Below are 11,353 nucleotides of genomic sequence, written 5' to 3' on the forward strand. Positions count from 1 at the left end.
ATTTATTGTAAACTGCTTCAGTTACTGGCAGTGAACTTCACACTGAGAAGCCAGGGGTGCAAAACAGCCCCAACCCACTCCATCCCTTTCGCTGGTACTCGTATGTAACAGTATGTACTGATATGTACTGGGTCGTGCCCACACTGCCTGCTGTGTTGTGTAATTCCCTCCCTACAGAGGAGCACCTGGTGAGTTTATTATGTAGTTTCCACTGTATGCTAAAGATGTACAGTGGTACCTCAGGTTACATACGCTTCAGGTTACAGACTCCGCTAACCCAGAAATAGTACCTCGGGTTAAGAACTTTGCTTCAGGATGAGAACAGAAATCATGTGACAGCGGCACGGCGGCAGTGGGAGGCCCCATTAGCTAAAATGGTACCTCAGGTTAAGAACAGTTTCAGGTTAAGAATGGACCTCCAGAACGAGTTAAGATCTTAACCTGAGGTATCACTGTACCTCTTTACTGTGGCCTTTGATAAGTGCCGGATTTACGTATAAGCTAAACAAGCTATAGCTTAGGGCCCCACTCTCTTGGGGGCCCCCCTAAAAAAAATTAAAGGAAAAAAACACTGGATGTACATTTCCAGAATATAACATAAAAAACAAATAAAATAAAACCTACATACAGCAACAGTGTTTTGTGTTGTGTAGGCTCCTATGATGCAAGTAATGGGCCCCTCCTGCTAGCCTGCTCCCTAAAATATCACTGGTTGCTCATTTCTATATACAGTGATACCTGTATATAGGTAAAAACAGTGACAATTTGTTGTTGACAAAGGACAGCTGGACATATAAAGAGCCCCATTACCTTTAGTAGCTTAGGGCTTCATCAAACCTAAATCCAGCCCTGCCTTTGATACCTGATAAACACACACACAAATATTCACACACATATGAAACACACACGGGACGCGAGTGGCGCTGTGGGTTAAACCACAGAGCCTAGGATTTGCCGATCAGAAGGTCGGCAGTTCAAATCCCTGTGACGGGGTGAGCTCCTGTTGCTCAGTCCCTGCTCCTGCCAACCTAGCAGTTCGAAAGCACGTCAAAGTGCAGGTAGATAAATAGGTACCGCTCTGGTGGGAAGGTAAATGGCGTTTCCGTGCGCTGCTCTGGTTCACCAGAAGCGACTTAGTCATGCTGGCCACATGACCCGGAAGCTGTACGCCTGCTCCCTCGGCCAGTAAAGCGAGATGAGCGCCGCAACCCCAGAGTTGGCCATGACTGGACCTAATGGTAATAATAATAATAATAATAATAATAATAATAATAATAATAATAATAATTTATTATTTATACCCCACCCATCTGGCTTGGCTTCCCCAGCCATTCTGGGCGGCTTCCTGATATTAAATATTAAAATACTGTAATACATCAAACATTAAAAGCTTCCCTAAACAGGGCTGCCTTCAGATATCTTCTAAAAGTCTGGTAGTTGTTGTTCTCTTTGACAGGGTCAGGGGTCCCTTTACCTTTTATGCAACACAGACAAGTATATATCACATATTCTTTTATCTGTATTTAAAATTATTTTACTGTTTTTAAATTGCTCCAACCCACCATGGGACCTTAAGGTTAAAAAACTACTACTACTACTACTACTACTACTACTAATAGTGTGTGGTTGATGAAAGAGTGCATTCCGTCAATGAAATTCCTTTTGGTAAACAGCTGGGTGACTTCAGGGCGCTGTTTTGGGTATGCCATTGCCAGTGGGGGTTTCCCCTCTAACCCTTTTAATCAGATATTTCCAGCCCTTAATGACAAGAGAATGCATTTCCTTTTCTCTCCTACGGTACCGAGATCAAGTACTTCCTCCTTGCCCTCTCGACAGGATTTAGCTTAGCACGCTGTTATTCTAAAACCATCTGAAGCTTAGCCATTAAATTGTATTTATTATAGCAGCGAACATCAATTATGGATCTATGCTGCTCGGAGTTTTATATCTATTCCCCCGTGCACGCCCGGCCCCTCTCTCTCTCTGAGCAGGGGAGAAGCGCCAACCTATTTATTCCATTAGCCTAACAATGCGGCCCTGTTTCTCTATTGTCACTGGGCTTGTTGCGCTGAGCAGCTGATCAATTGTTCTTAATGGGCTTTTACAATGAGGCTGGGCTGGATGAAATTTAATACCCTTGCTGGGTGGCTTAGAAACACCCCCCCCGGCCCCAGCATCCTGAAGCAGACCAGGGGAAATTCAAGTCCATATCCTCTGTAACCTACCCCGGGTATATCAAGTGTAAGCTATGCCAACAGGCTAACTTCTACAGGACAGATCTGGTTTCCGCTGCACTTATGCATGGATAGCTTTTGTTCCTAAATTTATACCTTAGAACCCGCAGGGTGATTCTGCAGATTGCACGGCAGCAAATCCACAGTTGCTATGGAGCACAATCTCCGTAGGGATCTGCGGACGATCTCTGCAAGATGCCTCAGTTGCGCAACCCATCCGTCAATTGGAATGCAAGGATCTGTCCATTTCAGTGCTCTCAGCTTCTCGTTTTTACCATCTTGAATTTGGTTTTCTACCGAATTTTGCAGCAATTTGCGATTTCTTTTAAATAATCATAAAAAAAGATCTCAGGAAAATTCTTAAGCATTTTAATGCAAATTACTCCTAACGAACACTTTTTTTTGGTATGCCATTTTGACTAACGTACATTCCTCCTAATATAATGCACTTTGTGTGCTATTTTCATGAGTATATTCATTTTTTTAAAAAAACCACATAAACGTAATAGGCCGTATAGTAACAATTGCAAAGTTATTTACTTCTCAAAAATTAGATACAGCTTCTTCTAATGTCAAAATCAACTTCGTGACATAATATATTAACGTAGCTTTTCAGTTGATCACCAAGTTCAGTATGTACAAAATACAAATCCTATTTTGTCAGTGCCGTGGTACATTCTTTTCTACATACTGGACCTGGTGATCAACTGAAAAGCTACTTTTTGATATATTATGTCACAAAGTTGATTTTGACATTATAAGAAGCTGTATCAAATTTTTGAGAAGTAGTTTCTAGTAAATAACTTTGCAATTGTTACTATACGGCCTATTACATTTATGTGTTTTTTTCAATTAGATTTGCTTAATGCAGGCATTCTGGTGGTTTTGGTTTTATATTTGTTTTTTTTTTATAATATTTTTTATTAAACAATTTTTATATTAATACAAACAAAACTTACATAAACAAACAACACACAATAACAGAACAAAAAACAAGTACCATTTCATGTCCTAATTTCTTAAACCTTACTTCCTCGACTTCCTCTCGCTTCCCGTTTCTGTATTCCAAGTTCTTATAATTATTCAGCGAATCTTCCCTTATTTTACTATAAATTTGTGTTAGTCATCCTTATTCTCTTTGTCTTAACCATTACTAATAGTAACCATTTATTTTAAGCCCAACATCATTCTAACTGTCATTAATTTTATAGTACTTCTTTAAATAATCCTTAAACTTCTTCCATTCCTCTACCGCCGCTTCTCTTCCCTGGTTTCGGATTCTGCTCGTCATTTCTGCCAAACCCATGTAGTCCATCACCTTCATCTGCCATTCTTCCAGTGTGGGTAGATCCTGTGTCTTCCAGTACTTTGCGATAAGTATTCTAGCTGCTGTTGTAGGTTTTATATTTGTTTTGATTCATGCTTTCTCATCATATACATATTAGCTGGAAAACTGCGCTGCAAATTCAGATTAGTGCAAATTTTGAAGGATGTCTGTGTTTCTTCCTTTTTAAAAATTTTAAAATTAATTTTGAATACAGGAACAAGCCTACAATCAATTAGTTCTTCTCTGTCCTTTCTCTCCCATAACAATCTGAACTAGGTCCAGTTGCATTAGTAATAATAAAACAAAACATTCATTCAATAGCCACTGATTTTAAAAGTGTTGTTCCACAGGTCCCCATGTGTCTTTGGTTGTTATTAGGCACAGAATCATAGATTGTAGATTTGGAAAGGACCACAAGGATCATCTAGTCCAACCCCTGCAATGCAGGAGTCTTTTGTCCAAACCCACAACTCAAACCCTGGAGATTAAGAATCATAGAATCATAGAATCATAGAGTTGGAAGAGACCACAAGGGCCATCAAGTCCAACCCCCTGCCAAGCAGGAAACACCATCAGAGCACTCCTGACATATGGTTGTCAAGCCTCTGCTTAAAGACCTCCAAAGAAGGAGACTCCACCACACTCCTTGGCAGCAAATTCCACTGTCGAACAGCTCTTACTGTCAGGAAGTTCTTCCTAATGTTTAGGTGGAATCTTCTTTCCTGCAGTTTGGATCCATTGCTCCGTGTCCGCTTCTCTGGAGCAGCAGAAAACAACCTTTCTCCCTCCTCTATGTGACATCCTTTTATATATTTGAACATGGCTATCATATCACCCCTTAACCTCCTCTTCTCCAAGCTAAACATGCCCAGCTTCCTTAGCCGTTCCTCATAAGGCATCATTTCCAGACCTTTGACCATTTTGGTTGCCCTCCTCTGGACACGTTCCAGTTTCTCAGTGTCCTTCTTGAACTGTGGTGCCCAGAACGCGATTTACTGCCTGGCATGTTCTCTCTTTGTTGCAAATTAAATAAAAGTGGACCATGTTTTGTAAAAGTTTTGTAGATTCTGATGCTGTCTTCTTTATCATAACTTTTCTGCCAACTTTTCTACCAATATTAAGTCCCAAACTTAATTATGCATTTAATGTCCTCCAGTGCCTAGGAACGGCAAGATGTGTTGCAGTTAAAAGATGCATAATTTAGTCTCCGTCCCTAAAATCTTGTGGTTTATCTGCAAATATTGAAAGTAGTGCCATTTTGGGATCTAAAGTCATCAACTGAGGGGTGATTTGTTCCATTTTCAGATGATTGTGTTTCGATTCACATATTGTTTCGGAATGTGAGAATTTGAGAGATCTGAATCTGATGAATGTGATGTTAGATATTCTGCTAACTCATGAGTGGGGAACCTCAGGCCTCATGCCAGCATCTGGCTCTCCAAATCTCTGTCTGGCCCTCAGAACTTTCCTCAGTTCACACATACCATTGGCCTCGACTGGCCTGGCTGGAATGTGCCTTTGAATAATGCATCTCTCTTTTTTTAACCAGTTGCTGGGAATCACAGCTTCCCTATACAGATGCCTCAGGTGGCTCAGGGGTGGGATAACTCTATACCCAGGGGTGGAAGAAGGGGGGTGCGGTGGGGAGGTCACCCCAGGTGACACCACTGAGAGGGGTGACAAAATGCCGGGCGGTACTCACCATGGCGCCTGCAGCGCACCTGAGCCATGCGTCTCTCCTGCGAGTGATGTGGTGGCTTGGGTGCACGCAGGCTCCGTGCTGCCCCAAACGGTCTGCCCACTCTCTCCTCCTCAGCTGTAGAGTGGGAGGAGGCAGGCAGACGCCTCAGAGGCCCCATGGAGCGTTCTGCCCTGCCCCACAGGTGGCTGGCCCTGCCCCTGGGCACAGGGCATGCATGCCCCCAGGCGCCCGATCGACTTGCTCCGCTGCTGTCTATACCCTCCAAGGTAAAAGGTAAAGGGACCCTTGACCATTAGGTCCAGTGGTGGCCGACTCTGGAGTTGCGGCACTCATCTCGCTTTATTGGCCAAGGGAGCTGGCGTACAGCTTCCAGGTCATGTGGCCAGCATGACTAAGCCGCGTCTGGCCAACCAGAGCAGCGCACGGAAACGCCGTTTACCTTCCCGTTGGAGTGGTACCTATTTATCTACTTGCACTTTGACGTGCTTTTGAACTGCTAGGTTGGCAGGAGCAGGGACTGAGCAATGGGGGCTCAATGGGGGGATTCGAACCGCCGATCTTCTGATCAGCAAGTCCTAGGCTCTGTGGTTTAACCCACAGCGCCACCCGCGTCCCAGATACCCTCCAAGAGGCAGGCTGAAATTAGAGAGGACAATGCCCTGTCTGCCGTAATGGAGCACTGTGCATCTACCCCAGGGTTGTCTACTAGAATTGCCACCAGCCCTCCAGGCTCTCAAGCTCAGCTTGTTCATTGCTTGCTAACTGGAGAGGCCAGCAGCCAAACCCGAAACCGTCTCCGTGCCAAGTGAGCTATGGACCTGGAAGTTACCTCAAATCACTCTCTCCCCCAGGACTGGATGCAAGTAGGAAGGCAGGCAGGTGCAGGCAGGCAGAGGGCAGACCAAGGTTGGTGGGGCAGTGCCCCATGTGTCCTAATGGACCAGTCTCCACTGACACTCAGCATCGAAGTTAATCTAGGTCTGGCTGTCAGCAGTTCATGACTGACTTTCCAGGGCTCTTGGCCAGGTTTCTGCCTGCCAGATTTTGCAAAGCGTCTTTGATTGTATGAAGCCCCTGCCTTTTATCTTTGTGCGTTTGGGGCTGACGTTTGCTCCCTGTTCAACACAAAAGGGGCTTGTCTCCAGCTGATAGCTCTAGATAAAAAAACAAAAAACCCAAACAGCAACATATTGCTGCAACACAAACAGCACAGAAGAGAGTAATCTCTCCCCCCCCCCGCCCCTGTCTGTCAAAACGAGGATTTGCCTGGAGGGAGTCAGTTTTTACAAGGCTATCAGAAAAACGGCAGCTACATACTGAAGTCTCTAAACATTTTACGTGCACGGAGACTTTTTTTAGCAGTCAAAAATGTTAGGTTCCCAATCCATGTTGTGAACAACTGGTGCTGAAGGCTGTGATCCCTTAGGCATGCATACTTGGGAGTAAGTTGTGCTGGACTCAGTGTGACTGCCTTCTAACCATAACTGCTGGTTATGTTCAGCTGTTTTCATGCTGTTTTAAGATTAAGCACTCTTCATGAGTCCTCCATGAGGTCAATGCAGGGTGGCTGGGGACAGTGACAGTGGAATCCTTCCTTCTGTTCTGGTCATAACTTGGTCTTTGCTCCTTCCATGGAAAAGTGGGAAGAGGGTCCTATGAACACACAAGGGTACCAGAGTCATGTTGTATTTGGACATGGTAGGTTAACTGCGGAAGGTGACTTTCAGGCTGTCAGCATTACGTAGGAATGATCCAACCACACACCAGAAATTGAGGTTTGCCCAATTAAAGTGGCTGAAAATGCTCTGTTGCAACAAATCCTATTATTTATATTATGATTTCCACTTACAGGCCGCTTATCATTGAAGATCTTGAAACAGATTGCAATCTACTGTACTATATATTTTGGGAAATGGTTTGCCCATTCGTATGTTTGTACGCTATGTGGACAGACACCTCTCAAGATATCATCACCAATTTGGCATGAGGAGTTGGCGGTAGAGGACTTTGTTGCTGTTTGGACACCAGATGCTGTTTTGAATCAAGATGGTGAACTGAAACATCACTTCCATGTGAATTTGCCCATTTGGGGGGCATAGGCTTGTGGCTACCTATCAAAATACCTTCACCAAACTCAACCTGATGGTTCTAGGGGTGGAGGGAAACTCATTGTCTTAAGGAAGGTTGCTTGCAAAAATGCGTTAGTAAAAACTACAAAGAAAAGTGTGTTTATTAGAAGAAATTCATCCTAAAATGCTGATTAATTTTCTTGAGGATTTTGTTCTTTTTAATTCACAAACTGCTGTAAAATGTGGAGAGCATAATTCAAGATAGGAAATATGAAAAGCTGAGAGAACTAAAATAGACAGATCTTTCCATCCTTAGGGGCAGTTGATCTAAGCCTCCGCCTGAGGGAAGTAGGGAAGACTTGCCATGAATTATCTACTCAACTATTGAGTCCGTAGCTGAACCAACTAGTACAAACAGTCCATCTTCACTTTTAAAGCTGGCAACACAACACCACACCACACCACAACACAACACAGTGCAGCCCCTCTTGTATGAATGTCTGTTGTTTGTTCAAGAAAACTGTAGGAATACTGTATCTCCATCATCAGTGCAACAAGTGAACACATGAACGATTATGATCAGAGCCATACATGCAGATGCATTGTCTTGTATGCCAGGGATAAACCATTCGGACAAAGAGTCGAAGAGACAAGTATATCTTCCAAGAAGTTGAACACATGGAAGAGGGGCACAGAAGATGCTCCTTGCTTGCTTGCAGGAGAACCTGTGAAATATTTGGCACATATGCTAGAGAGCTCCTTCCTTTAATTGCAAGCCTGGTGGAGAGACAGGAAACTCCCCCCATCCAAAGATGGGGTCACAGTTGTGCATCTTTATTGCCCAGACCTCTCTCTTTCTTTTTCTCTTCTTGCCAGTTAGCAGCTATTCCAGTCAGGGCCTTCAGACTGCTGACTTCATGGTTTACGCTCCCTCGCGCACTCTGTTACCCTCTTCCTCCGGGGGACAGCCTCTTCAAACACTGGTTCCGCTTTCTGCTGCATTAAGGTTTGGATGCTTGCCATTCATCGCAGCTGTGTGTTTGAACTTGAGTGATTACATTGGGAAGTGAACCATGGCAATTTCCCTCCCTCCCTCCCTCCCTGTCGGTTTTATTGGAGAGAAGTCTATGCTGGTGTCTTTCCTTTCCCTTGCAGCACCCAATTGCCTTGTTATAAAATGGATAATGTTTACCTGCTCACTGATAGGGGGCGGGGAGAGGAGAAGGAAGGTGAGCATTCTCTCTCTCTCTCTCTCTCTCTCTCTCTCTCTCTCTCTCTCTCCCTCACACACACACACACACACACACACACACACACACACACACCAGCTCCAGGGATATCAAAACATAAGAAGAGCCCTGTGGGATTAAGCCAACAACAATCTAGTCCAGCATCCTGTTCTCACAGTGGCTGACCAGATCCTGAAAGCAGGACCCAAGTTCAAAGGCGCTCTGCCCTGCTTGCGATTTCCAGGAACTGGTATTCAGAAACACCCTCCATCCAACAGTGGAAGCAGAACAGAGCCAGTGTGGTGTAGCGGTTTGTGTGTCGGAATAGGGCTTGGGAGACCGGGGGTTCAAATCCCCACTGGGCCATGAAGTCCTTGGGCAAGTCACTGCCTCTCAGCCTAACCCACACCCCAGGGTTACTGTGAGGATAAAATGGGAAGGAAGAGAACTATGTATTCCAACTTGAGCTCTTTGGAATAAAGGTGGGGAACAGATGCAATAAATAAATAATGCCTGGTAGCCATCATTAGCCTCCATATCTCACATATAGTTGAACTCTGAATGCAGTAAAGCTGAAAAACCCCAGCAGTGTCTCTTTGAGACACACAGACTTGTATGTGAAGAATTCTTGCCCTGCTGTTAAATTTGTGATCTTTAAAGTGATGCAGTCTCATGAAGCTGCATGGTTGGGAAGCAGGACAGGCTGTGAGAGATTCCTCCTTAGACTCTGAGGATGATGGGAGAGCCATGTCCCCAGACCAGAGCAGCATTTAAGGGTGTGTTGAGGGCAGCAGAGGGTTAGGGCTACTGGGGTGCTGCCCCACTAAACTCTGCCCGTCCTGGGCCAGCACCCACCTACCTGCCTTCCAACCCAGTCCAGATGGCACTGCCTGTCAGCTTTCTCCTCCTTGGTCTCAATGTGAACTTGGCAGGGAGGAGGAAGAGGAAGGCAAAACAACAATTCCTGGGCTCTGCCTATTATTAGCTCTGCCTCCACTTTCTGTTGGGCTCCCGTCTTTCTGCCCCACCAGTCCCAGTGGATATCAGCTATCACTGGCCGAGGGTTTCTCCTTGGGTGGTGTGACTGATGCCCCGTCCTCTCAAGACCAACACCAGGACCCAGAAGCAAATGCCATGCCATCGATCGCTCTTGCCAAATGTCAGGGAGCCAGCCAGCAATAAATCACACTGATTGAACAAAACATGCAAAGTTAACTCTTTATGGGAAGAAACAAGGTCTGAACAGGAGCACCAGGCACAATGAGCACAGCAACTCTTCTAGGGAGGTCTTGCTCCTATGAGGCAAGGTTCCCACCTTCCCATAGCTGCCTAAGTCTTCTCCTCTTCTGGGTACTTCTCAAGAAATCTGAGACTATACCAGTGCGTCTTTGCTCCTCCCATTTCATATCTCTCCTGGTCCTGGGAGACCAGTGGGAAGGGGAGCTTGTTGCAGCAGGCGGGAGAGATACCTTGGCTTCTTCACCAGCCTGATTCTTCTCTGCCTCTTGGCCTCCCTCCTCTCCTGCTTCCGCTTCAGCACTTCCTTTTGCCACAGACACTCCCTTCTTACCAAGCCCTGCTACCTCTTCAAATTCTGACACCTGCTCTTCCCCATCTTCTTCCTCTGACCATGCATTCTTGTCCCACCACCACTCCCCGAGCTCTGAACCTTTATCCCTTTGGTGCCTCCCATCATTCCTTTGCGTCTAGCCAGTCTGTGACACCAGAGGTCTGAAACATTCACTTGAAGAGAACTTTCCTCTTTCCATTGCTCCTTTTGTTTGGGATTCCCCTAATTTCCCCTCCTTCCGTCCCCATTAAATTAGACTGAGGACTGCATGTTCACCACACCTATTTTAATTCATGCAACAAAATAATGCAACATATGTTTAGGGAGTTTCAGATGTTTAGAAGCCACCACCTGGTTGTAATCCTATAACAACTCTGTAAGATAAGTCAGTACAGTACAATTGTACTGTAAGTCAGTACAATTATCTCTCCCCTCCTCCATATTGCAGGCTGAGAGAGAGAGAGAGAGAAAACTGCTCTTCTAAGAACACTGGCTGAGGTGGGATTTGAATCGGCAGCTTCCTGAGTCACTGTTCAGCCTCTTCACCATGATGCTGCATCAGCACTTTGCCTTTCAACAAAGCACTCGACGAGAACAGGATTTGCTCCTCTCACTCTTATGACCTTCAGTCTGACCAATTTTGAATGACAGGGAGCTGAAGGAATTACATTGCTGCCTGTCTCTGGAAGCAGGCACACATCTCTGTTATGTTTCTGTTCAATCAATAAACCAGGATTTCGAAATAGAGAGCGAGAGCGAGAGAGAACACTTTTAGGCTTCTGATGTCTTTGTGGCTGATGTCGAGTGGCAGCTTGGCCCATAATGAAAACTTTGAGTGGATTGCTTCTCCTTCCTTCCTTCCTTCCTTCCTTCCTTCCTTCCTTCTTTATATTCTTTCTCTTTTTCTGCCTCTGGATTAATGTTTTAGTCTTTAAAAAAAAGGTATTTGACAATAATATTTGCATTTTTATTTATAAACTCTAATAATTAAAAAAACCCCAACAACCTTGAGTGGCAACTAAGGAATTTCCCAATTGATTGATTCTTGTTTGCTGAAATTAACTGTGTAGTTGGAGACCAAAAAACAAACAAAAACCTTTTAGGGTTTGGGGTTTCTTTGAGGGTTGCTCTTCTGGGGATCAGAAGCGGGGAGAAAGCTCTTGTACTCTGTTCTTGATGATGGGCTCCCATGGACATCTGGTTGTCCACTTTGAAGCAGGAT

This window comes from Podarcis raffonei, chromosome 16 (assembly GCF_027172205.1).
Source record: "Podarcis raffonei isolate rPodRaf1 chromosome 16, rPodRaf1.pri, whole genome shotgun sequence".
In the NCBI taxonomy this organism is placed as follows: Eukaryota; Metazoa; Chordata; class Lepidosauria; order Squamata; family Lacertidae; genus Podarcis; species Podarcis raffonei.